The 14072-nt window shown below is 41.3% G+C and overlaps 1 protein-coding gene and 1 long non-coding RNA gene across 8 annotated transcripts in view; both read left to right on the top strand.

Moving 5' to 3' along the window:
* Positions 1 to 1580: 1580 nt before the first annotated feature.
* LOC140738001 (uncharacterized) lies at positions 1581 to 6150 on the top strand. Its single transcript, XR_012101277.1, has 3 exons — positions 1581 to 1792; positions 4304 to 4440; positions 5884 to 6150. It is a non-coding gene; the product is annotated as an uncharacterized lncRNA (long non-coding RNA).
* Positions 6151 to 7382: 1232 nt separating this feature from the next.
* ldb2a (LIM domain binding 2a) overlaps positions 7383 to 14072 on the top strand; it is a 508992-nt gene continuing 502302 nt past the window's right edge. Inside the window, exon 1 of one of the 7 annotated variants that reach the window (XM_073064965.1) lies at positions 7383 to 7611. The gene's annotated coding sequence lies outside the window, so the exon portion shown is untranslated. The remainder of the gene's footprint in view (positions 7612 to 14072) is intronic. The other 6 variants (XM_073064964.1, XM_073064961.1, XM_073064962.1 and 3 more) reach the window with 6 other exon arrangements.

Genomic DNA, 14072 nt, shown 5'->3' on the forward strand with positions numbered 1-14072 from the left:
GCCTTCCCGTCATTCATATACAGACATCCCACCCTGCAAAAACTCATTTCAGGGAGGTAGCACCACCACCCCTGCCCAAATTAGAATTTGGCAGCACCAAAAGCAGCGTCACCAACTGGCAGAGCACCTTAGCAGCTAGCCAGCTAGTTTAAATAACGTTAGCTATGCTAATGAACAAATTACACCTGTTAAACTCACCTCAACATGTCTTTTGCAGTCATTTAACCCACCACAGGCAATAGAAAAGTCACTGGTGTAAACAGTGCAGCGAGAAACACTGTCATTATTTTTGACCCCTATTAGGCAGGGGTACACTTTAGTGTAGTCTGGGGTGAGGTATGTTTTATATTTTCTTTTTTTGGAACACTCTGCCATGGTGCTGCAGGACACTAAACTGAACTGATGTACAATGAAAGAGAGAAAGAGGTCGACTGTAAGGCCCGTCCACAGAGAAAACTGATAGGCCTACTTAGCACAAAGAGAGACCAATCAGATGCTCTCTCTGTCACTCTCTTGCGACGTCTGTCACTCGCTCTCTCTCTCTGTCTCTCTCTCCCTCTCGCTTGCTCACTCTCAAAAGATCGATTTCCGGGATATTGTATATACTTTGCAGCTGTCAGGGAGCCGTTATCAATATGCGGGAGACTCCCGGAACTTCCGGGAGAGGTGGGATGTCTCCGTATATACCAGTGTTTGGTTTGGAACAAATCAGAACCTGGGGCCAAAGTAACAAGATGGCATTCATGTCCATCAGTATGGTTGTGTGAAACACTCAGAATAAGGAAAAATTGCTTGCAGGCCGGATAAGCATAGTATCCCAATATTTGCTTAAATATTTGGTCAAAATACCTTCGTGAGCCAGATCTGGCCCGCAGGCCGTAGGTTGCCTACCCCTACCCTTAGGTTGACAAAAAGTCTATAGTCCAAGTCCAGATAAAGAATGCTGAAAACCTGGGTAGCATATTCCAGGCACAGCAGCAGGTTCTCTACGCTCTGGTAGCAGAGCATTCAAAAGATAGGCAGCTGGTACTCACCTTCTGCAATTGCCTCGATATTTCACCCTCCCTTGTCGCTTTAATCAGTGTAGTGGAGATGAACATCGACTTGTGCAACCTGCCTGCCACAAGGTTCACACATGCTGTCTCTGTCTCCTGCAATCCTCTCGGAGACTACAGAGCACTGAAGCACCAAAACGATCTCCAAACCTCTACATTTGCCTTGATGCTTCAATCTCCCTCATCGATTTAATCAGCGAACAACGGAAGCTTAAATCGGGAAAAAAAAGGCCGATGGCCAGTCACCAACAGAACTTGTTATGTTTTGAACATGGGGATTATTTGCATTTACTTCAGCACGAATCCGAGGAAAATCGTTATCTCTTTACTGAACATAATATGAAAGGAAGAATAAAATCATAAAGAACAATCTTGGGAAATTTCAGAAGAATATAGATGAAATTTGAAACAGACTGTGTACTAAGTAAATCAAATGGTTTAAAATGACTACTTTTTAAAAGTCTTTATTTTTTGTAATATTCAGAGTAATTTGCAAATACATTGCATGTTTCAGGTTACCCAACAAGAGAGAATTCTATTTGATTATGTTCCACAAAGCAAGACCTTCTCTGAATGGAAATAAGAAGATTCTGACTCTTCCCCTCAACCTACAGGCTGCTCAATAATAAACCACTAAGAAGCTGCAGGGGAAAATGAAAATATTACAGATACTGGAAAAATCTTAATAGATAAGGATAGTAAACAGTCGTGTATTGTGAATAGATCATAAAGATCAGGTAAGATTTCCATTGTTGATACTCCTCTACCAGTATTTTCTGTTTTTCTTGCTAAGAATCTGCGATTGGTGTGCATATTTATGTTCATTATATAAAAATGTATTATTTATGACTATAGTTAGAAATTAATTGTTTTGTCAGAATGCTGCTTAATGCTGCCTCAATATTAACCTATATTTACCATTTTTCTTCGTAATGTGCTGTATAATCGATAACAGAAAACTGAAGGAAAGTTAAAACCCTTTTGAATTTACCAATGATATTTCCTCCCTGAATGGGCTACCATGAAGGAACATACGACATCAGGATTTAAATATTAGCTGAGCTATGCTCTTGTTGAATACTATTGTATGGATCAAAACATATTTAGTCATTTTACTGTTGATGCCACTTTATTGAAATGTAGTCAAATATTTGTTGATCTTTCTGTTCCAGCTAAACAATTGCAACTTTAATCTGCTCTTTTCTTCTATAAAGATGTAAATTTGGCACTGATGGGAATATCAGCATTAACTTAGAATACCAACTGTAACTTAAACCAAGATTGCAGGAAACTGCCTTGTCAGCTCTGTGTCTAGGGCCAGTCTGACAATAGACCGTTCTTATATTCTTTTATTTGGGGGCCAGGTAGAAGAGTGTTTCTGCTTTTAAATTTAGTGAGGTATTTAGAAAGGCTGTGCATGGAAGGAGGCAGATGGGAAATGTTGGCAAATGGGACCAGTGTAAATGGGCACTAAGGAATGGCATGGATGAGCTAGGCTGATTAGCCCATTTCTCTGCCATACAACTCCAACTCTATGTGTGGTTGTACGTCCTTCATCCGGTGTCATTTCGTGCCATGTAAGAACTTCAGGGAACATGCTTGTGCTTCTTGCATCCTGGCTTGCAGTCTTTGAGGATTTTTTAAAGTGACTGGGTCTGCTAATAACTAACAGAATGTTACACTTCCTTGTTTTATTTTAATAAGGGAAGGGGATTTTGCCAACTAATTTGTGAGTAGGTTCAAACAGCATTCAGATAAGTCATGAGAGGTGGACTTGCTTTAACTGAAGGAAAACTGTCAAAGAGCAGGTTTGGAAACAAATAAAAAACTTTCCAGTGTTTTCAAGGTAAGCAAGTAAGTACATCATGGTGAGAAAATACTACACAAGAATGTACAAGCCATGGTGATTAAATATGAGTCCAACAACTGTGTACTGACGATGTTATCTCGACTGGTGATGAAATGTCTGCAAGCTAATTGCAAAGTTCAGTGAACACCACAACTTCAATGAGCTAAGTGTTATCCAAAGATTAATAAACACTGTTAGTGCAATAAAACAGTAAAATTTATCGCATATTGAAAGTTGTACTGAGTTAAGGAAAATAAGAGTACTTAAAATGTATACAAAAATAGATTGAGTTGCATCAGAGTTTGTATTTCTTTCTGTGCCTTCTACATGAGCTTTGGAACTATTGTTGAAGGTGTCTATTTGGTTTTTTTTGTTAGGATAATCCCAAATTAATTCTACCATCCACACCTTCTACTGCTGTGGATCTTCCCTTAAAATATGCATAGTTCTCTGTCTCAACCTCTGTGGGAAGTGTCCCATGACCACTAATTCTTTGCAAAAAAAGAGTTTTCTGAACTTTCTCCTTTAATTATCACAAACTCAGCCTCATAAGATCCTTCACTATTTTACATATTGAAACCCTGCTAGTTTCCTTGGCTGCATAAGTCTAGGTAAGACACACACTGGTCCCTCCAAACCCGTGAGATTGAGACGGCTCTCCCTGGTTTGTGTGGATGCTGCGTAATTTGCTACCCTGTTACAACTCAGTGCCAAGAAATAACAGACAGCACACTGCATACGACTGAAAGAATTATATTTATTAATCTTACTTAACTACAAGGTTAGTAAAGAAAAGAAAGAAAACACATAAAGGGGCCATTATAATTAAACAGTCAAATCTGCACAAATTGGAGCTCATCTTGAACTTCTCTGTCACTCAGGCACTGGGCCCTCGGTCAATGTGAACGCCCACGCTAACTTCCAAACGTCGCTCACAATCCATCTCGCACAAAGGAGTCTCCCACCGGGTCGTACCCTATGACTGGTTCTCCCCAATGTCTTCTCTCTTCATCTCCCCATGAACAAAAGACCGAAGACCAACCTTAGTGACCCTCCCCCCACTTCCACCATCCTAACTGGGTGGCACACACTCCTTATATTCAACAATAACCCTAACAGGCTGAAAGCAGAACAGACTGCTGTTACAGAACTGCTAAATGAAATACCTACAGCACAACAGTAAAACGTGAACCAGGACATTACACTATTCTTATTAAATTCACCCTTAACCTTTTCTGTAATGGTGCAAATAGGTTGGCTATCTCAAATTCCTCCTGGTAATGACATCCGGTAAATCCATGGCGTACAGTCTCTATATTTTTATGCCTTATCTATAATAGATGCCGATATGGTAGTAGTGTACATTTCATGTCTGTGCTTATGTCTTCTTCTTCTATAGCCTTTAAAGCTCCTTCCACCAATTACAGAAGGCTTCTCTGCACTCCTGAAACAAGGATGGCTTCGATGTTCTCAACAACAAACCAAATGCTCCTCCACTTGGTGTCAAGGTACAGAGGTTCCCAGGAGTCAGTAAAGGTAATATACTTACATTTTATTTATTTATTAAAAGATGGAGCATAGTAATAGACCTTTCTGGGCCAATGGACCTGTGCTACCCAATTACACCCATGTGACCAATTAACTTACTAGCCTGGGATGTGAGAGGAAACCGTAGCACCTTCACGACACTCTACTCCACCTGTCCATTCTCTATCTGTGTCCAAGTTCTTTTGCAGACTCCTCGCTTTCTCAACACCACTTGCCCCTCCACCTATCTTGTATCATATGCAAATTCTTAACTACCCTCTGAAAAGTCTGAGCAAGACACCCAGGTCATTAACCATTACTAGATTAAAGTAGGAAGTCAAACAGACAATGCAGGTACTGTTGTGGAAGATCGCTCTCAACCCTTGCAAACTCCTCTTCACAAACATCTGCAGGCTGGTTTTCACAGGTGAGGCAACCAGCAGGCTGATAAGAGACATTGTCACAGATACACACTTTATTGACAACGTACCACACGCCCTGCACCACAAACTCCGGGTAGATTTTGCCTACCCACCAGAAAATTGATACACTGATAGGGGGAGTTGTCCTCAATACTGGACGGCTAACGCATCACAGCGCCAGAGTCCCAGGTTCAATCCGGACTCCAGGGGCTGTCTGCGTGGAGTGTACACGTTCTCCCTGTGACCTTGTGGGTTTTCTCCCAATGCTCTGGTTTCTTTCAACATCCCAAAGACTTGTGAGTTAGTAGATCAACAGGCCCCTATTTTCCAACAGATTAAAAGGAGAGCTTCCCCTGAAGAACCATCTCAAAAGAGAAATTGGGTCCAGCCTGGCGATAGTAGATCGATTACATTGGACCCCTGCCACAGCAGCAACAATTTAATACCTGTTCACTATAAGTGACACCTATTTGGGTAACCTGTTGGCAATTCCTTGAACAGAAGCTGATCAGAGCCATACTCTGTATGGATTTTAGAAGTTAATCAGTTATCATGGCGACCCATAATGGATCTCATTTTGCAGGACAAGTTGTAAAAGACCAGGCTGTCTGTAAAGGCATTTTTTGGGTTTATCACATATTTTATCCTCCCCCCCCCCCCCGCCACACCATCAGAGCTGACTGAGAGAATGCATGGACTTCTAAAGCAATAAATCTGTCCAGTAATACATCTACAGGGACAGATAACTGTGCTAAATCAAGCCTTGTACAACTAGAAATGATTAAATGTGCCCTGAAACCTGAAGAAAAAGAAAGCTTTGCAGAAAAGGTTCTTACAAAGGGTGGGATAGTGTGGGTGCACATGCTAAATTCCCCAGCTTGCAAGGAGGAGATTGTGGCAAACAGAGATGGTAAAGCTTACTAGGTATCTGTACAAGACAAAGACAACTTGGTATGTTTAGATAAGGCCAAATTGATGAACCTCCATATTTCTGTAAACTGTTAATAATAAATGCTTTACTTTCTTTTAGGCAGAATGAGGGTGTTGGAATTAACGTTGTCAATGAAGAGGATCCCCCTTCAGGTCCAGAGTGGGAAGACTTTGCCCTATCATAAAAAGAGGAGATGTCCTCCGATGTGACAAACCCATCCCTTTCCCGTCTTGCTATTATCATATTAGTTGTGCTTGTATTGCAGCTTGTTTGAGCTTACTGCTTTAAGTGAGAGGTTAGGCAGCTGCAGCATCAGGCCTCTCCTGTGCTGTATGATTTATTACTCATATGGAACCTTCATTATGATAATCCTGTTGTTTAAATATAATTGATTTGCATTTAGCGAAGTGCTAATGAGTAGTCTTATATAATTCTAATAAAGCAGTTCTTATTATGTTTAATGTGTACAGTGCCACTTTTGAATGTCAATACCTCTTGCTGTCTGTAAGGAGTTTGTACGAAACCCAGTTAGAAGGTTAATTGGTCATTGTAAATTGTCCTGTGATTAGGCTAGAGTTAAATAGATGGGTTTCTGGGCAGTGTAGCTCATTAGGCTGGAGGGGCCTGTTTCATGCTGTATTTCTAAATAAGTAAACTAAATAAAACAGGGAAGAAATTTTAATGTCCTCCTTATTCTAAATGTGGGTGATGAGGACATGGATTTGAGACTGAGGTTCTTCATTGCTGAGTTGTGGGATTTCAGTGGAGATCTGCTCTAGACGCTTTGTTATTTTTAATGTGTTGCATTCTACACCTTGTGAGTCAGTGATAAAACTATAAGACCTAGGAGTAGAATTAGGCCATTCGGCCCATCTGGTCTGCTCCCCATTTTATCATCCTTTTTCCCTCTCAGCCCCAGTCTCCTGCCTTCTCCCTGTATCCCTTCATGCCCTGACCAATCAAGGATCTATCAAATTCTGCCTCAAATATACCCAATGACTTGGCCTCCACAAGCGCCCGTGGCAACGAATTCAACAGATTAATGATGGCCAGACTGGCCTGGATAGGCTGTTGTGGAATGGAATCAGAAACTGCAATTGAGAAGGTCTTCAAACTTCTTACAATGGACGAGGACTGTTCTCTGTCACTGATGAGTTCTCTGCTGCTCACTGGAGTAGGGCCTTGGGTTTTAGGACTGTAGTAGACTTGTGCAGCATTTAAGAACATACTTGTCATAGCTGCCAGTGAGTTGTTGAGCTGCCTGCAGTCTCTCCATCCACATATAAATCACAAAGTTATCAGCATGAACTCTCTACTGTGAATGACGCACTGTTCACAAAAAGGTGTGTTCTATTATTTGTTCTTCATATTATTTGATATTCAGGCATCTTATTTTATTTTCATCCGTCATGTGATTCTGTATGCTGTAAATCTTGCAATCGCTTCTTTCATGGGATCACCACAAATATGATTGATTATTATCTATTTTCCTGCAGCACTTCCTAAGCATGATTGATAGGTTTATGCCCATAGATGCATCATTAGTTGTGCACTACGAATGTTCTATCTATGACTCTCCCTGTGCATGATGTATCATTGTGAGCGTACCGTTGTGGTTTCCTCAGTGCCTCTGTGTCAAAGTGGGTCCGCCGAGTGAGCACTGCTTTGATCCTCCACATTAACCTTTGCATATGTCTGCGGAGGGAGCGCGCTTGCCCTGGATGTTCTCCCCTCGCTCGGGCGCGCCCCCGGCCGTTCTGTCATTTAACCGATCTCCAGCCGCCAGGTGATCGATCGCAGCCCGACATTGAGGGAGAAGGAGTAAAGGTAGGAAGCGGCGGCCAGTCCTCTTAAGCCTTTGTCCGGACTCGGGAAGCCTTATGTGCTGGTAATTATGCGGGCTGGAGGTAGCGTTTCCCGGTGAGGAGAGGGTCAGCCGGGAGATGACTGTAACTTGAGAGGGCGAGGGAGGAGGAGGTCATCCTTGCATCTTCTCCGGTCATCTGATTCAATCCACACCCAGGCTTATTCCCAGGCCTGGCACTGAGTTATGAACAAACTGTGTCCTTTCCGACTCGCATGAGAGACGGATGAATGGCGAGCAAGACAGCGCGACACCGATTTCTGGCGCTGCCGTGGTGTGCAGCAGCCGCTCGGCCCGGCTCTGCTCACTCTGATTGACAGGCAGAAAGTTGCAAAGCAGCTCTCTTGTAATATTTTGTTCCTTGTTTTTAAATTAGCTCCTTATCTTCTAACTACTAGTGGATTGCAGGATACGGCGGGAATCTCCCATCACGTACAGAAAAGTTTTATTAAGTTGCCACTAACGGTACTTTAAGGTCGGAATTAATAGTTGTATGTAAAACGAATGGCAGCTCTGGTGAGTGAAAGCACCGGCACTTAAATGAAACTATCCCATTATTCTTATGCATACTTATTTAAACTTTACGAACTTTCTTTGTACCCCCCCCCCCCCAACGCACTGTAGAAAAATATGCAGTTGGCATCTTATTCTCAGAGCTCAGATCTTGCTTACATTTTAAGACTCAAATCGGTGGCCACATTATTATTTTTAGATTACACAGGCTGCGTGTATTTAAAAGATAAAACGTTTTTATTCTACAGGGAGCATAGTGCCTCAGTGAATAATATGGAGTAATGTGTATATAGCTTTTAATCTTTCTGAAATTACAACTTTAAAAACTGTCTTCTTGGTTTTAAAACAGATCATCAATATTTCTTTCACATGTCCTTATAAACACATTTCAACCAATCAAATCTGTGTCAGTTCACAGCAATCTCATTCACTGCTTATTTCTCTATAGCCTATTCTGCAACACTCCCCCCAGATTCTATTCTGACCAATAGCTTTGGAGTAATTTTTAGTATCAAAGTAATCTGACTCAGATGTCTTTTGGGTATGGGAGTAAACTGGCCTACCTGGGGAAAGCCATGTGGTTACATGGAGAACATGTGAACCCCATACAAACTGAAATGGAGGTAGGCACTGGGTCCATTTTGCTGCCCAGAACAATAACACTTGCAGTGCTTCTGAAAACATCAATTGCAAGGCTGTTCAAAGGTTATATTTCCATTTGGTGGACTTAGATGTTGTCCTCTCGGAGATGAATTGCTGCATTGAGTTGAACGAGTGATGTGGAACTTGCTCCTCTCCCTCAGAGCTGTAGCTCTGGGTTGTCTTGTTTGTTGAGTTATCTTGGTCTCGATTACATATAACTTTTGGGTATCCTCATTAATTGCTAACTTTATTGGCTTTCATATTTATGTTTGTGGATCCTGTACTTGCATGGTTGTCCTTTCTACAATTTATGATGACTTACCTTTATTGACATGGTTTTGGCATTCTTTTACATTTCTACCAAGCAAACTTGTGCGTCAGTGTTGTGGAAGAGGTTGGCAAATTGTTTTCTATTTCGTGCCATTCAGTAGCTTGGCTTGTGACTTGTATCAGTTTTAAAAGGTGTGGCCTGCAGTGGCAGTAAGGGTTACCCTTTCAGTCTCTGCATTTAACAAGGGTCCCTTCTGCATATTTATTGATGAAACAGTTTCTCCTTAGATGAGGTCACAAGTATTGATCTCCAGATTTTTCTATAGGTGTATGATCTCCTAATGCCTGAGGATTGGGAACATTTTATGTATGAGTAAGGATGGACCAAAAAGAGGGATTGTAGATGTAGAAACATAAGAAACATAAAGAGCTTTTATAGATTGATTTTATATATGTAAGTTGAAAAGAACACTGGAGGCAAGCGTGGTCCCCTACTGAGGAAAGATAATTTATGAAGAGTAATAAGAACATGGCAGAGGACTCATAGAAACAGCCTGATATATTATTGTATGAAAGATCTACTGAGAATGATTTGAAGGAGTCAAGTATTCTCCAAGTTGAATTGATTTTCATTGGAACAAACCATTTTCTCTGGGATCTCTTGGTTGGTGTCCAGGATTCAAACTGGTTGTTGTCTTTGATGAGCAGAAACTCACTGCAACGGAGTTATCAATCTTAGTTATGTGTGGACCAGTTCACTGTCATGGAATGATGAGACATCTGTTTTTGTTTTGCATTTTTTGTATTTCGGGAATTGGGTTCAAACCATTATCTATGTATTTGTGTATATCAATACTGTGTACACAAGAACGTAGGAAAATTGCAGCAGAAGATTGCAATCTTCCCCTACGAACCTGCCATCATTCAAACTGATCATGGCTGATATATGCAAGACCTCAAATGCTCTTCTGTGTCGGTTCCATAGAGCCCAAGATTCCTTGAACTTTCAAACAGAAACGTTGCCTCCTCTTCAAGTACCACAGGTGATCCAGCCTCCGCACCCCTAATGTGGAGAGTTCCAGAGAAATGGTGAGAAGAAGTCCCTGGGTACTTTGGCATTAAATGATTGTCCATGCATCTTGCAATTATCTACCCTTATTCAAGATTCGCCTACCAGTGGAAGCATTTCAATAACTACCTTGACATGATTCCTAAGCACCTTGTATGTTCTGAAAAATCATCCTTCATTTTTATGAATTTCAGAGAATACAGATCTTTCTTCGCTGATGTGATAGGTTGATCTTGTCTTCCTAGAAATTAGCTGAGGGATTTTCTTCTGAATTGCCTCCAGACCTTGCATTTTCAATAACTCTTCTTCCCTTCCACCAACAGATTTCTAATAGTCTGCAAACTGATGAGCACGACCTCATTATTCCCCTTTGCACCATTTAGTTATTTGTAACCAGTAGTAATTTTTATGTCTATACTGCTGCTACAAAACAACAAACTTCACGACGTACGTCAGTAATAATAAACAGGATTCTGATTCTGATTCAATGTTTATGTGACATTAATACACCTTTTTAGAGTAATTCTCTTTGCACTCTTATGCTTCTGATTATTTTGCATATGGGTAGTAAGTAGACCACCATCTACCCGTGGATGTCATCTTTGATTTATAACATCTTTTGGTTTGTTTCCTCTTTTTCAGCCATCTGAATTGCTTGCTGAGAGTGTATCTGCAATCCTCATCTTTTATGGTCAGATCTTACTCATCTTTGTTACTGCCGCATTTATTAGGTAGTTTATCTTCATTTCCAGAACTAACTAAAAAGGCAATGCAGGGAGAAAAAAATGAGGTACGAACGCAAGCTAGCCAGGAATATAAAGGAGGATAGCAAAAGCTTTTTTAGGTATGTGAAGAGAAAGAAGATAGTTAAGAACAATGTTGGGCCCTTGAAGAATGAATTGGGTGAAATTGTTATGGGAAACAGAGAAATGGCAGAAGAATTTAATAAGTACTTTAGATCTGTCTTCACTAAGGAAGACACAAGCAATCTCCCAGATGTATGGATGGGCCAAGGACATAGGGTAACAGAGGAAATAAAACAGATTGACATTAGGAAGGAAACGGTGATGAGTAGACTGATGGGACTGAAGGCTGACAAATCCCCAGGTCCAGATGGTCTGCATCCTAGGGTACTAAAGGAGGTGGCCCTGGAAATTGCGGATGCATTGGTAATCATTTTCCAATGTTCCTTAGATTCAGGATCCGTTCCTGAGGATTGGAGAATGGCTAATGTTATCCCACTTTTTAAGAAAGGAGGGAGGGAGAAAACAGAGAACTATCGACCTGTCAGCCTGACATCGGTGGTGGGGAAGATGCTAGAGTCCATTATTAAAGATGAAATAGTGGCATATCTAGATAGCAATGATAGGATTGGGCCGAGCCAGCATGGATTTACCAAGGGTAAATCATGCTTGACTAATCTGTTGGAGTTTTTCGAGGATGTAACCAGGAAGTTAGACGGGGGAGATCCAGTGGATGTAGTGTACCTCGATTTTCAGAAGGCATTTGATAAGGTCCCACATAGGAGATTGGTGGGTAAAATCAGAGCTCATGGCATTGGGGGGAAGACATTGACAAGGGTAGAAAACTGGTTGGCAGATAGAAAGCAAAGGGTAGCGGTGAATGGGTGTTTCTCGGAATGGCAGGTGGTGACTAGTGGGGTGCCACAGGGCTCGGTATTGGGACCACAGCTGTTTACGATTTACGTCAACGATTTAGATGAAGGCATTGAGAATAACATCAGCAAATTTGCTGATGATACTAAGCTGGGTGGCAGTGTGACATGTGATGAGGATGTTAGGAGAATTCAGGGTGACTTGGATAGGCTGGGTGAGTGGGCAGATACTTGGCAGATGACGTTTAATGTGAATAAGTGTGAGGTTATCCACTTTGGGAGTAAGAACAGGAAGGCAGATTATTATCTGAACGGTGTAGAGTTAGGTAAGGGAGAAATACAAAGAGATCTAGCAGTCCTTGTTCATCAGTCACTGAAGGTGAATGAGCAAGTGCAGCAGGCAGTGAAGAAGGCTAATGGAATGTTGGCCTTTATTACAAAGGGAATTGAGTACAAGAGCAAGGAAATCCTCTTGCATTTGTACAGAGCTCTGGTGAGACCACACCTGGAGTATTGTGTACAGTTTTGGTCTCCAGGGTTAAGGAAGGACATCTTGGCTGTAGAGGAAGTGCAGCGTAGATTCACGAGGTTAATTCCTGGGATGTCTGGACTGTTTTATGCAGAGAGGTTAGAGAGACTGGGCTTGCACACGCTGGAATTAAGGAGATTGAGAGGGGATCTGATTGCAACATATAAGATTATTAAGGGATTGGACAAGATAGAGGCAGGAAATATGTTCCAGATGCTGGGAGAGTCCATTACCAGAGGGCATGGTTTGAGAATAAGGGGTAGGTCATTTAGGACAGAGTTAAGGAAAAACTTCTTCTCCCAGAGAGTTGTGGGGGTCTGGAATGCACTGCCTCGGAAGGTAGAGGAGGCCAATTCTCTGGATGCTTTCAAGAAGGAGCTAGATAGGTTGGATAGGGGAATCAAGGGATATGGGGACAAGGCAGGAACCGGGTATTGAAAGTAGATGATCAGCCATGATCTCAAAATGGCTAGAAGGGCCGAATGGTCTACTTCTGCACCTATTGTCTATTATCTCTCATCTCCTGCTTTGCCTGTGGTAACAGATATACGTTGCATCTTATTTTTCTCCCCCGTTATGTATTTCAGAACGAAATTATAACCGCAAAGCATCATGAGTAATCATAGTTTAGCTGGAGATCTGCATCAGGATTTTTTTGTCAATTTGTTCTATGGGTTATGAATTTCTTTCAGTGGAGATAGAACCGGATGTATCCAACAGCAACTATTCTCTTCTACGTTGATGCGCCTAGCTGTTACTAGTGCACTTTAGGTGCAATTATTTTGTGTTCTGTTGTCCCAGAATTTTTGTAGAGGCATGTTGCTGTAAAGTGACTTTTTAAAATAATGTAGTGTATTTGGTGTCCTCATTGCACACTACTTTCTTAGGTTTGTAAAAGACAATCTCAGGGGATTGTGACCTCAGTTGTTCAGTATCTTATTTGTTCTCTTGGGTTCCGACGTTTGAGGAATGAAAAAAAAGTCCTGTATTGGAGTAGCCCCAGAAAGCTGCTTAATTCCATTTTGTGGTTCGGTGTGTTCATCTCAAATGTAGGTGTGACTTTTTTTTGGAGTTTAGCTTTTCTCTGACTGTCATGCAAACCATCCAAAGAACTAACATGTTTTCCCATTATTGAAGCATTGCCATCATTTGGCTTGAGCCTATTCTTTCTGCTATCTTGTGAAGTTGATAGACACAAGCTTTGTCCTTCACTTCATTGATCTGGCTACATCTGCCACATATACTGTTCCTTTGACTCATCTATTAGGCTCTTCTCCTTGAGTTGTAACTCTGCCCTGGCTTTATTTGAGACCAAAAATCATACACATACTTATGTTTTCTAAATGGTGAGTTAACTGCTGTCAACAGTAAAGATCCCTCATCAAGTTTCTCTTACAAGTTTGAGCTTTGCAATAGCTTTTGCAGTTTCTTCTCAGGTTGCATCTGAATGGTAGTCTCTGTTAATTGCTGACTTCCGTCCTTTGAGACCAACTATTAACTATATATTAGTTTTCTTTGTCACCACAGTGGAGTTCACCCAGTCAATGACTGTGGCTATTTACACCTCCTGCTGGATCACTTGAAGTTTTGTTTCAAGCTTTCTTTTCAAGTTGATTGGTACTTTGTTTGGGGTGGATTACTTGGAGGACAACAGAGGTGTATATTTAAATCAGCTATTCGCTCCATCCAAACATTTGGATATAATAGATTAGGTCAGTTTTGTTACTTCTTGAAGTAATCATTTTCATCAGCATGATGCTTTGTTCTTTATAGTATGGCACAGTAT

This window comes from Hemitrygon akajei, chromosome 13 (assembly GCF_048418815.1).
Source record: "Hemitrygon akajei chromosome 13, sHemAka1.3, whole genome shotgun sequence".
NCBI classification, from domain to species: Eukaryota; Metazoa; Chordata; class Chondrichthyes; order Myliobatiformes; family Dasyatidae; genus Hemitrygon; species Hemitrygon akajei.